The sequence below is a fragment of the Triticum aestivum genome, chromosome 3B (assembly GCF_018294505.1).
Source record: "Triticum aestivum cultivar Chinese Spring chromosome 3B, IWGSC CS RefSeq v2.1, whole genome shotgun sequence".
NCBI classification, from domain to species: Eukaryota; Viridiplantae; Streptophyta; class Magnoliopsida; order Poales; family Poaceae; genus Triticum; species Triticum aestivum.
This window is the reverse complement of record NC_057801.1, coordinates 647,721,547-647,733,961: the sequence shown is the minus strand read 5'-3', so window position 1 is coordinate 647,733,961 and position 12,415 is coordinate 647,721,547. Positions and strand designations below refer to the sequence as shown.

At 41.8% G+C, this 12,415-nt stretch overlaps 1 pseudogene; it reads right to left on the bottom strand.

Annotated features, from left to right (window-relative positions):
- Positions 1 to 8,714: 8,714 nt before the first annotated feature.
- On the bottom strand, positions 8,715 to 9,250 carry LOC123067646 (60S ribosomal protein L35a-1-like; annotated as a pseudogene).
- Positions 9,251 to 12,415: the final 3,165 nt, after the last annotated feature.

Sequence of the window (12,415 nt, the reverse complement as noted above, 5' to 3'; positions counted from 1 at the left end):
TTGACATCCATCTGCCAGATTTCATAAATGCAGCTTATGCTAACATGATTCCAATGGACTTAACCATCGCTACAGATGAGAAAATCTCATTGTAGTCAACTCCTTGAACTTGTGAAAAAACTCTTCGCCACAAGTCGAGCTTCATAGATGGTGACATTACCGTCCACGTCCGTTTTCTACTTAAAGACCCATTTATCTCAATGGCTTGCCGATCATCGGGCAAGACCACCAAAGTCCATGCTTTGTTCTCATACATGGATCCTCTCTCGGATTTTATGGCCTTGAGCCATTCGTCAGAATCCGGGCCCACCATCGCTTCTCCATAGCTCGTAGGTTCATTGTTGTCTAGCAACATGAACTCTAAGATATGATTGCGTACCACTCTGAAATAGTATGCTTCCTTGTCGACCTACAAGGTTCGGTAGTGACTTGATCCGAAGCATTGTGATCACTATCATCAGCTTCCGCTTTAATTGGTGTAGGTGCCACATGAACAACTTCCTGTGCCCTGCTACACACTGGTTGAAGTGATGGTTCAATAACCTCATCAAGTCTCCACCATCCTCCCACTCAATTCTTTCGAGAGAAACTTTTCCTCAAGAAAGGACCCGTTTCTAGAAAAAATTACTTTTGCTTCCGGATCTGTGATAGGAGGTATACCCAACTGTTTTAGGTGTCCTATGAAGATGCATTTTTATCTGCTTTGGGTTTGAGCTCATCAACCTGAAACTTTTTCACATAAGCGTCGCAGCCCCAAACTTTTAAGAAACGACAACTTAGGTTTCTCCAAACCATAGTTCAAACGGTGTCGTCTCAACGGAATTACGTGGTGCCCTATTAAAGTGAGTGCAGTGTCTCTAATGCCTAACCCATGAACGATAGTGGTAATTCGATAAGAGACATCATGGTACGCACCATATCCAATAGGGTGCAACCATGATGTTCAGACACACCATCACATTATGGTGTTCCAGGCGGTATTAATTGTGAAACAATTTCCACAATGTCTTAATTGCGTGCGAAAGCTCGTAACTCAGATACTCATCTCTATGATCATATCATAGACATTTTATCCTCTTGTCACGATGATCTTCAACTTCACTCTGAAATTACTTGAACCATTCAATAATTCAGACTTGTGTTTCATCAAGTAAATATACTCAACATCTACTCGAATCATCTGTGAAGTAAGAACATAACGATATTCACTGCATGCCTCAGCACTCATTGGACTGCACACATCAAAATGTGTTGCTTCCAACAAGTTGCTATCTTGTTCCATTTTACTGAAAACGAGGCTTTTCAGTCATCTTTCCCATGTGGTATGATTTGCATTTCTCAAGTGCTTCAAAATCAGGTGAGTCCAAACGATCCATCTGCATGGAGTTTCTTCATGCGTATACACCAATAGACATGGTTCGCATGTCTCAAACTTTTCAAAAATGAGTGAGTCCAAATATCCATCAACATGGAGCTTCTTCATGCGTTTTATACCAATATGACTTACATGGAAGTGCCACAAGTAAGTGGTACTATCATTACTATCTTATATCTTTTGGCATGAAAATGTGTATCACTATGATTGAGATTCAATAAACCATTCCTTTAGGTGCAAGACCATTGAAGGTATTATTCAAATAAATAGAGTAACCATTATTCTCCTTAAATGAATAACCGTATTGCGATAGACATAATCCAATCATGTCTATGCTCAACGCAAACACCAAATGACAATTATTCAGGTTTAGCACCAATCTCGATGGTATAGGGAGCGTGTGATGCTTGATCACATCAACCTTGGAAACACTTCCAACACATATCGTCAGCTCACCTTTAGCTAGTCTCCGTTTATTCCGTAGCTGTTATTTCGAGTTACTAACACTTAGCAACCGAACCGGTATCTAATACCCTGGTGCTACTAGGAGTACTAGTAAAGTACACATTAACATAATGTATAGCCAATATACTTCTATCGACCTTGCCAGCCTTCTTATCTACCAAGTATCTAGGGTAATTCTGCTCTAGTGGTTGTTCCCCTTATTACAGAAGCACTTAGTCTCGGGTTTGGGTTCAACCTTGGGTTTCTTCACTGGAGCAGCAGCTGATTTGCCGTTTCAAGAAGTATCCATTCTTGCCCTTCCCCTTCTTGAAACTAGTGGTTTCACCAACAATCAACAATTGATGCTCCTTCTTGATTTCTACTTTCGCGGTGTCAAACATCGTGAATACTTCAAGGATCATCATATCTATCCCTGATATGTTATAGTTCATCACGAAGCTCTAGCAGCTTGGTGGCAATGACTTTGGAGAAACATCACTATCTCATCTGGAAGATCAACTCCCACTTGATTCAAGTGATTGTTGCACTCAGACAATCTGAGCACAAGCTCAACGATTGAGCTTTTTCCCCTTAGTTTGCAGGCTAAGAAAATTGTCGGAGGTATTATACCTCTTGACATGGGCACGAGCCTGAAATCCCAATTTCAGCCCTCGAAACACCTCATATGTTCCGCGATGTTTCAAAAACATCTTTGGTGCCTCAACTCTAAACCATTTAACTGAACTATCACGTAGTTATCAAAACGTGTATGTCCGATGTTCGCAACATCCAAAGACGACGTTTGGGGTTCAGCACACTGAGCGGTGCATTAAGGACATAAGCTTTCTACTGTCCACATAATCGCTACTGTCAACTTTCAACTATATTTTCTCTAGGAACATATCTAAAACAGTAGAACTAAGCGCGAGCTATGACATAATTTGCAAAGGGCTTTTGACTATGTTCAGGATAATTAAGTTCATCTAATGAACTCCCACTCAGATAGACATCCCTCTAGTTATCTAAGTGATTACATGATCCGAGTCAACTAGGCCGTGTCCGATCATCACGTGAGATGGACTAGTCATCATCGGTGAACATCTTCATGTTGATCGTATCTACTATACGACTCATGCTCGACCTTTCGGTCTCTTGTGTTCCGAGGCCATGTTTGTACATGCTAGGCTCGTCAAGTTAACCTAAGTGTTTCGCGTGTGTAAATCTGACTTACACCCGTTGTATGTGAACGTAAGAATCTATCACACCCGATCATCACGTGGTGCTTCGAAACGACGAACTTTCGCAACGGTGCATAGTTAGGGGGAACACTTTCTTGAAATTTTAATGAGGGATCATCTTATTTACTACCGTCGTTCTAAGCAAATAAGATGCATAAACATGATAAACATCACATGCAATCAAAAATTGACATGATATGGCCAATATCATTTTGCTCCTTTTGATCTCCATCTTCGGGGCTCCATGATCATCATCGTCACCGGCATGACACCATGATCTCCATCATCATGATCTCCATCATCGTGTCTTCATGAAATTGTCTCGCCAACTATTACTTATACTACTATGGCTACCGGTTAGCAATAAAGTAAAGTAATTACATGGCGTTGTTCAATGACACACAGGTCATAAAATAAATTAAGACAACTCCTATGGCTCCTGCCGGTTGTCATACTCATCGACATGCAAGTCGTGACTCCTATTACAAGAACATGATCAATCTCATACATCACATATCATTCATCACATTCTTCTTGGCCATATCACATCACATAGCATACCCTGCAAAAACAAGTTAGACGTCCTCTAATTGTTGTTTGCATGTTTTACGTGGCTGCTATGGGTTACTAGAAAGAACGTTTCTTACCTTCGCAAAACCACAACGTGATATGCCAATTGCTATTTACCCTTCATAAGGACCCTTTTCATCGAATCTGTTCCGACTAAAGTGGGAGAGACTAGCACCCGCTAGCCACCTTATGCACCAAGTGCATGTCAGTCGGTGGAACCTGTCTCACGTAAGAGTACGTGTAAGGTCGGTCCGGGCCGCTTCATCCCACAATACCGTCGAAACAAGATTGGACTAGTAACAGTAAGCATATTGAACAAAATCAACGCCCACAACTACTTTGTGTTCTACTCGTGCAAGGAATCTACGTAATAGACCTAGCTCATGATGCCACTGTTGGGGAACGTAGCAGAAATTCAAAATTTTCCTACGTATCACCAAGATCTATCTATGGAGAAACCAGCAACGAGGGGAAGGAGAGTGCATCTACATACCCTTGTAGATCGCTAAGCGGAAGCATTCAAGAGAACGGGGTTGAAGGAGTCGTACTCGTCGTGATCCAAATCACCGGAGATCCTAATGCCGAACGGACGGCACCTCCGCGTTCAACACACATACAGCCCGGTGACGTCTCCCATTCCTTGATCCAGCAAGGAGAGAGGGAGAGGTTGAGGAAGACTCCATCCAGTAGCAGCACGACGGCGTGGTGGTGGTGGAGGAGTGTGGCAATCCCGCAGGGCTTCGCCAAGCACCGCGGGAGAAGAGGAGAACTTGGGAGAGGGGGAGGGCTGCGCTAGAACTTTTTTGTGCAGCTGCCCTCCCACCCCCCACATATATATAGGGGCGAGGGAGAGGGGGGGCGGCCCCCTCAGATCCAATCTGAGGAGGGGGCGGCGTCTAGGGGGGTTGCCTTGCCTCAGACCCAAGGCAAGGGCGCGCCCCCCTTTAGGGTTTCCCAAAAGCCCTAGGTGCCTTGGGCCTTGGTGGGGGGGCGCACCAGCCCACCTGGGGCTGGTCCCCTCCCACACTTGGCCCATGCAGCCCCCTGGGGCTGGTGGCCCACTTGGTGGACCCCCGGGACCCTCCCGGTGGTCCCGGTACATTACCGATAAAACCCGAAACTTTTTCGGTGACCAAAACAGGACTTCCCATATATAAATCTTTACCTCTGGACCATTTCGGAACTCCTCGTGACGTTCGGGATCTCATCCGGGACTCCAAAAAACATTCGGTAACCACATACAAACTTCCTTTATAACCCTAGCATCATCGAACCTTAAGTGTGTAGACCCTACGGGTTCGGGAACCATGTAGACATGACCGAGACGTTCTCCGGTCAATAACCAACAGCGGGATCTGGATACCCATGTTGGCTCCCACATGTTCCAGGATGATCTCATCGGATGAACCACGATGTCAAGGACTCAATCAATCCCGTATACAATTCCCTTTGTCTATCGGTATTGTACTTGCCCGAGATTCGATCGTCGGTATGCCGATACCTTGTTGAATCTCGTTACCGGCAAGTCTCTTTACTCGTTCCATAACACATCATCCCGTGATCAACCCCTTGGTCACATTGTGCACATTATGATGATGTCCTACCGAGTGGGCCCAGAGATACCTCTCCGTTAACCGGAGTGACAAATCCCAGTCTCGATTCGTGCCAACCCAACAGACACTTTCGGAGATACCTGTAGTGCACCTTTATAGACACCCAATTACGTTGTGACGTTTGGTACACCCAAAGCATTCCTTCAGTATCCGGGAGTTGCACAATCTCATGGTCTAAGGAAATGATACTTGACATTAGAAAAGCTTTAGCATACGAACTACGATCTTTGTGCTAGGCTTAGGATTGGGTCTTGTCCATCACATCATTCTCCTAATGATGTGATCCCGTTATCAACGACATCCAATGTCCATGGTCAGGAAACCGTAACCATCTATTGATCAACGAGCTAGTCATCTAGAGGCTTACTAGGGACTTGGTGTTGTCTATGTACCCACACATGTATTTGAGTTTCCTATCAATACAATTATAGCATGGATAATAAACAATTATCATGAACAAGGAAATATAATAATAACTAATTTATTATTGCCTCTAGGGCATATTTCCAACAGGAGAAGCTTCTTCGCTCACCCACCCGAATCAACTCCCCCCTGGCTCGCAGGCACCGAAAACCCCAATGCACTACAAGAAATATGTCAACTTGTGACCTTGACTATTGGTCACTGAAAGGTCATTGTTTTTCATTTGCGACCTTTTTGTGACCAAAAACAGAAGGTCAAAAGCTGGCGCTCGTAAACTAAAATTAACGACCTTCTCGGTGAGAAGGTCGTAGACGTTTACGACCAAAATATGCCTATTGTTTTGTTTTGGTCACTAGCAGCCTCCCCAAGCCACGTAGGCATCCGACATGGCAATCTGATGTGGCACAAGAATCAGCCCGGTCCAATTCGATTTTCTACATGGGCCTAGCCCAACAATTCAGTCATTTTAATGTATATTTTTCCTGTGCTTTTATTAGCTACAAGGGTCTGACCCAGTAATTCGGCCCATGTATTTTTTTAGGCAATCCCTTTTAATATATGTATTTTATGTTAATTTCGGTTAGCTACATGGGCCTAGCCTACAATTTGGCCTTTTTATTTTCTAGCGCACAACATTTTGCAGTCAATTTATTTTTTATTTCCAGCTTTTTTTTCCCAGCTCCAGATTACAGATGGGTCCCAAATGTCAGATTTTTCACAGCTTATTAATAAGCAATATATATGTATATATCAAATAGACAGAACAGATAAAACATATGAAAATCTTCAAATAACAACTAAAATAAGTTTATTACAATATGATATACAAAACAGAACACGTGAAACTACATACACTCATTCACATCACAACAACCAGTTTCCATACACTCATTCACATCACATCAACCAGTTTAACCATCGAATCTTGCATACCCAGGAACTTCCTCTTATGTGCAGACCTACAGGAAGGGCATCTCTCCAGCATCATCTCTCTCCAGCATTCACTGCTTCGCACTTGGCTTCACGGCTTCACACTCAGAAAAATTAGGACTGGAGCTCCTGTAAAAGAGTGAACATAAAGGGAAAAAAATTAGGCTTGGAGCTCCTGAAAAAGAGTGAACGCATAAAGGAAAACAAGTAAGAAAACTATACAGGAAAACAAGTAGAGTGTATTGAGCATATATATGTTGTCCCTAGAAGGCAATGAAACCAGATTATCATAAGTCATGGTTTAAACATCAAACCAGATTTACAAGTGAGCATGGCTAGAGTTCACAGAAACGATCCAAATCCAAAACTTAGGGGTGGCTAGGAGAACAGAGAGGGGACGCACCGCTGTAGCAAAGGGCGGCGTCGAGGACTGAGTCACCGTCAATGCTTCTGGTGCGCTCCAGTCGCCTACATGTCAGGAGTTTTGAGACTCGTGAAGATACATCTATGCACCAAAGCAGCAGTTCATTTACCAAAAAAATAAAAGTTCAAGCATCATGGTACCAACACCAATTTATCGACAACTCAACACCGAAAAAGTAAGTTAAATTGAAAATGCAATACTCTGACCATTTCATCCTCAATACACATAATGTGTTGTGCACTCTACACATAACAAGCAGGCTACTAGAAATTACTACAAGGAGAACACACCACATACACAGAATTCACACTTGACAATTACAATAGGCACTGCACATATATGGAGAGGTGTTTAAAAATAAAACTCAGGATTTAGGCATGCACTGGGCATGTATGTATACAAATTGCTCAACTACACGAGCGTAGCCAGTTCGCTGTCACATACAGAAAAGCATGATTAAAATCAACACCATAACAGAGATTGCTAAACCTCAACAGTGGCGTACTTATATACAAACAGAGATGATAGCGACACCGTACTACTACTTGAAAGATTGGCAGTGAGGCTTACCCATTGGCCAAATAGTCAGATGAGGATACCTCATTGTACTTCATGAGCATGCATGGGGGCCAAACAGGAATATCAAAGCAATTGCATCAAGATTCTATCTTCTGCAAATCACAATAAACTCCAGTCACATTGTGTAGTATCAAATATAAGCAACAATGCAGCAGCTGAAACCACTACCTTACTAATTTGTAGAATACCTCATGATGTAATCAAATATTTAGTTAAGGAATGGGTTATTGATTACAAGCTAAGTAAAATGCAAACATACTCATATTGTAGTGATGGATCCCAACTCATTTAAATTAGAGTAGTTCGTCATTAGCTCATTCGCGTTGCAGAAGTAAAAGCATGTGGCACACACATGATGAAATGAAATGCAAAAAATAATGCTTCAGTTTATTTGAAAAAAATGTGTGTGACACAGTTCTTTTGGGTTGAGCTGTCCCAGCAAAAACAAATTTCAATTCTGAAGCTCACTCACCATGTGCACGTGAGGCTTGGCCATGTCAATGTGTGCTCGTGAACATGTGTATGTGAACAGGAACAAGTTTATACTACTGGTGTGAATCCGGACCCTGAAGTAAGGAGATTCAGACATTAACAAACCCCTGAAGTTGTAGGATGGTTAGATCCCGTCAACATATTCACGGGATTCAGACAGCAAAGCTGAACTGGACTTGTGCAGGGCCATTAATACAGCCTCCTGAAGTGCGAAAACCAATAATCGCCTGGCAACCATCAAGGGCAACCATCCATAGGCACAACGCTAAATAGCAAGAAAGTTAATACAATGTAAACGGATCAAGTACAGACTGATAACTCATAATGACAATATTGCCTAGCATGCATCTTTCAGGGATTAAAATGGCAAGATCACGAAATCCTACATCAACCAGATTGAATGACCCAAACTAAACCATCATCAATCTCTCGATGGACACACTGCACAAGTCCATATACTTTAGGCATGTTATATATTGCGACTACACTTGGAATTCTATAACATAAATCCTAGTCATTCTCAAGGCGTAAGACAAAATACAACACACATGCTAGAGTAAAATCACACAGAGCAAAGCAACAGCCTTAAACAAACATCATCAGCGATAGTGCAGCAGATGCTAGCTTTAGATGCTGCTCGGGTACATGAACACTCTGACCTTGCGCCCCTGCACACAACGCAAATCAACAAACAGCCTCAGCAAAAAAGCACCATCAAGAAATCAAGCAGTGGATCAAAAACTAAGGGTGGGCAGGCACTGACCATGGGCTCGGCGGGGAGGTTGGACTTGAACTGGGCGCGGACGATGCCGGAGTTGCCGTGTGGGTGGGTGATCTTGCCCTAGAGGCAGCGGTAGCAGGTGCCGCTGCTCTTGGTCTTGGCCTTGTACACGTACGCCAGGCGCTTCCCGGCGTACCACGCCACGTCCTCCTTGGTGTTCACCCCCTCGACCTGCACCAGCGACGTGCTCTCGTACTGGTTCGACTTCGACCTGCAGATCAACCCCCACATCGCCATTAGCACGCCGCCCAATCTCACCATGAAATGAATTGCCAGATCCGGCGAGAGCATGGCCAAGAACGGGGCTGCTCACCTCTTGAAGCCGAGGATGGTGCCCCGGACGTAGAGCCTAACACGCTGCCCCGTGCGGCCCTTCACCATTGCGGCTGCCATTGCTTCGGGTTTTGATAGGATGGGGACACGGGAGGGAAGGGGAGGGGAGGGGGAGAAGGTCAGGCGGGGTGGGGGTGCGGGAGGGATGGGCGGTGCGGCGGCGAGGGGAGGCGAGGCGGCGAGGGGATAGGAAGAGGGGATCGAGGCGGCGAGGGGAGAGGGGTGGTGGATCTGGATCTGGAGAGGGGTTGGGAGACGACGCTAGGGTTCGCGTGCGGGAGGGAGTTCCTTTTTTTCAGACAAAGAAGGGGGTGAGGGAGAAAGGGCTGTCGTCGGATCTGGATCTAGAGAGGAGCATCCAACGGTGCTGATGGCACGATCCGCGTGACATGCTCATGGACCAATCAGAGCCCAATACACGTTATGACCATCTAAATTGGTCTTAATCAATTAAAAATAAGATGTTGAATCATATAAACAGTTTTATGATATGAGAATTCAAAAAAATAAAAACATTCTCATTGTGTCAGCAAATGTGACCTAGTTTTTTAGGGAAACTAACAAACTTGGAATTGGAATAAGACAAATATCTTTAAAAAGTGTTATGAGAAATCAGTTTTTAGGGTGGAAAATCATTTTTTATTTTCGGAGTGACAAAATTCTTTTTTTGTGAAGAATCTACCACTTTCAAAATGGCACCACACTATTTTCCAAACCAATAAGACAACATTTCATGTACAGTTGACCAAATCTTAAAATGTAAAATGCCTTTAATTCACCTCTCATCAAAAAGACAATTTATGTTTCAAAAAAGAATCCCTGAGCATTCTTTTTTTCTACTTTTTCGCATGAAAATTTCAAAAAATGATCTCATATTGCATAAAAGGGTGCATTTTGGAATAGCAAACAATGTTGCCTAACGAAGTTTTAATTTTCTTTGGACGAAAAATCATTTTCCATTTTTTGACTGCCCAAAATGAGTGTTTTTTTAAGGACCTACCAAATAATTTTTGCAAAATTGAACCAAATAAATTTTATAAAATACTAGGCCATATTTAATGCACAATTGACCAAATGGTTGGTTTCAAAAGTTTTATCCACCTTTCATGAAAAAGACAAATTTTCGCCGGTTCAACTGGAAGCGGGTCAAATTTGAACTGTGGCGGCCTCATAGTTTGCTCTTTACTTTTTACAAAAATCATTTCTAGGTACAAAAGTATCTATTTAATCAGATAAACATCAAAAGTTTTCCAAGATTCAACCACTAGCTAGGAACGGTCAAGTCCATCGTTTTGACCGCATTTTGAAACGGGCATAAAAAATTCAAAAAAATCAAAAAAATGGAAAACCTTCACATTGTGTCATTATATGTGACCAAGTTTCGAGGAAAAATAATGAACTTGTAATACGGAAATTATTTTTAAAAAGTGTTCTCAGAAATGAGCTATCATGCGTGAAGATTCATGGCTTTCAAGCCAAATGATCAATCTTATGGCCAAATTCATGGTATAGTTTGTTCAAATGATCTCATATTGTGCACAAGGGTGCATCTTGGAATGGCAAACAATGTTGCCTAAGGAAGTTTTCATCTTCTGTGCATGGAAAAATCATTTTCCATTTTCCGACTGCCCCAAATGAGGTTTTTTTGTGAGGGACCTACCAAATAATTGTTGCAAAATTGGACCAAATCAATTTTATAAAATACTAGGACATATTTAATGCATAATTGACAAAATGTTTGGGTGTCAAAAGTTTTGATCCACCTCTCGTGAGAAAGACAAATTCCCGCCGATTCAGCTAGAAGCGGGTCAAATTTGAACTGCAGCTGCCTCATAGTTCGCTATTTATTTTTTCCAAAAATAATTTCTAGGTACCTAAGTATCTATTTAATCAGATAAACATCAAAAGTTTTCCAAGATTCAACCACTAGCTAGGAACGATCAAGCCCACCGTTTTGACGGCATTTTGAAACAGGCATAAAAAATTCAAAAAAAATCAAAAAAATTAGAAAACCTTCGCACTGTGTCATTATATGTGACCAAGTTTCCAGGAAAAATAATAAACTTGTAATACGGAAATTATTTTAAAAAAGTGTTCTAAAATATGAGCTATCATGCGTGAAGATTCATGGCTTTCAAGCCAAATGATCAATCTTATGGTCACATTCATGTCATAGTTTGTTCAAATGATCTCATGTTGTGCACAAGGGTGCATCTTGGAATGGCAAACAATGTTGCCTAAGGAAGTTTTCATTTTCTGTGCACGGAAAAATCATTTTCCATTTTCCGAGTGCTCCAAATGAGATTTTTTTTGTGAAGGACCTACCAAATAATTGTTGCAAAATTGTACCAAATCAATTTTATAAAATACTAGGCCATATTTAATGCACAATTGAAAAAATGTTTGGGTGTCAAAAGTTTTGATCCACCCCTGGTGAAAAAGACAAATTCCCGCCGATTTAGATGGAAGCGGGTCAAATTTGAACTGCAGCTGCCTCATAGTTTGCTATTTATTTTTTCCAAAAATCATTTCTAGGTACATAAGTATCTATTTAATCAGATAAACATCAAAAGTTTTTCAAGATTCAACCACTAGCTAGGAACGGTCAAGCCCGCCGTTTTGACCGCATTTTGAAACGGGCATAAAAAAATCAAAAAAATCAAAAAATTGGAAAACCTTCGCATTGTGTCATTATATATGACCAAGTTTCTAGGAAAAATAATAAACTTGTAATACGGAAATTATTTTAAAAAAGTATTCTCAAAAATGAGCTATCATGCGTGAAGATTCATGGCTTTCAAGCCAAATGATCAATCTTATGGCCACATTCATGGCATAGTTTGTTCAAATGATGTCATATTGTGCACAAGGGTGCATCTTGGAATGGCAAACAATGTTGCCTAAGGAAGTTTTCATTTTCTCTGCACGGAAAAATCATTTTCCATTTTCCGAGTGCTCTAAATGAGGTTTTTTTGTGAAGGACCTACCAATTAATTGTTGCAAAATTGGACCAAATCAATTTTATAAAATACTAGGCCATATTTAATGACCAATTGACAAAATGGTTGGGTGTCAAAAGTTTTGATCCACCTCTGATGAAAAAGAAAAATTCCCGCCGATTCAGTTGGAAGCGGGTCAAATTTGAACTGCAGCTGCCTCATTGTTTGCTATTTATTTTTTCCAAAAATCATTTCTAGGTACATAAGTATCTAT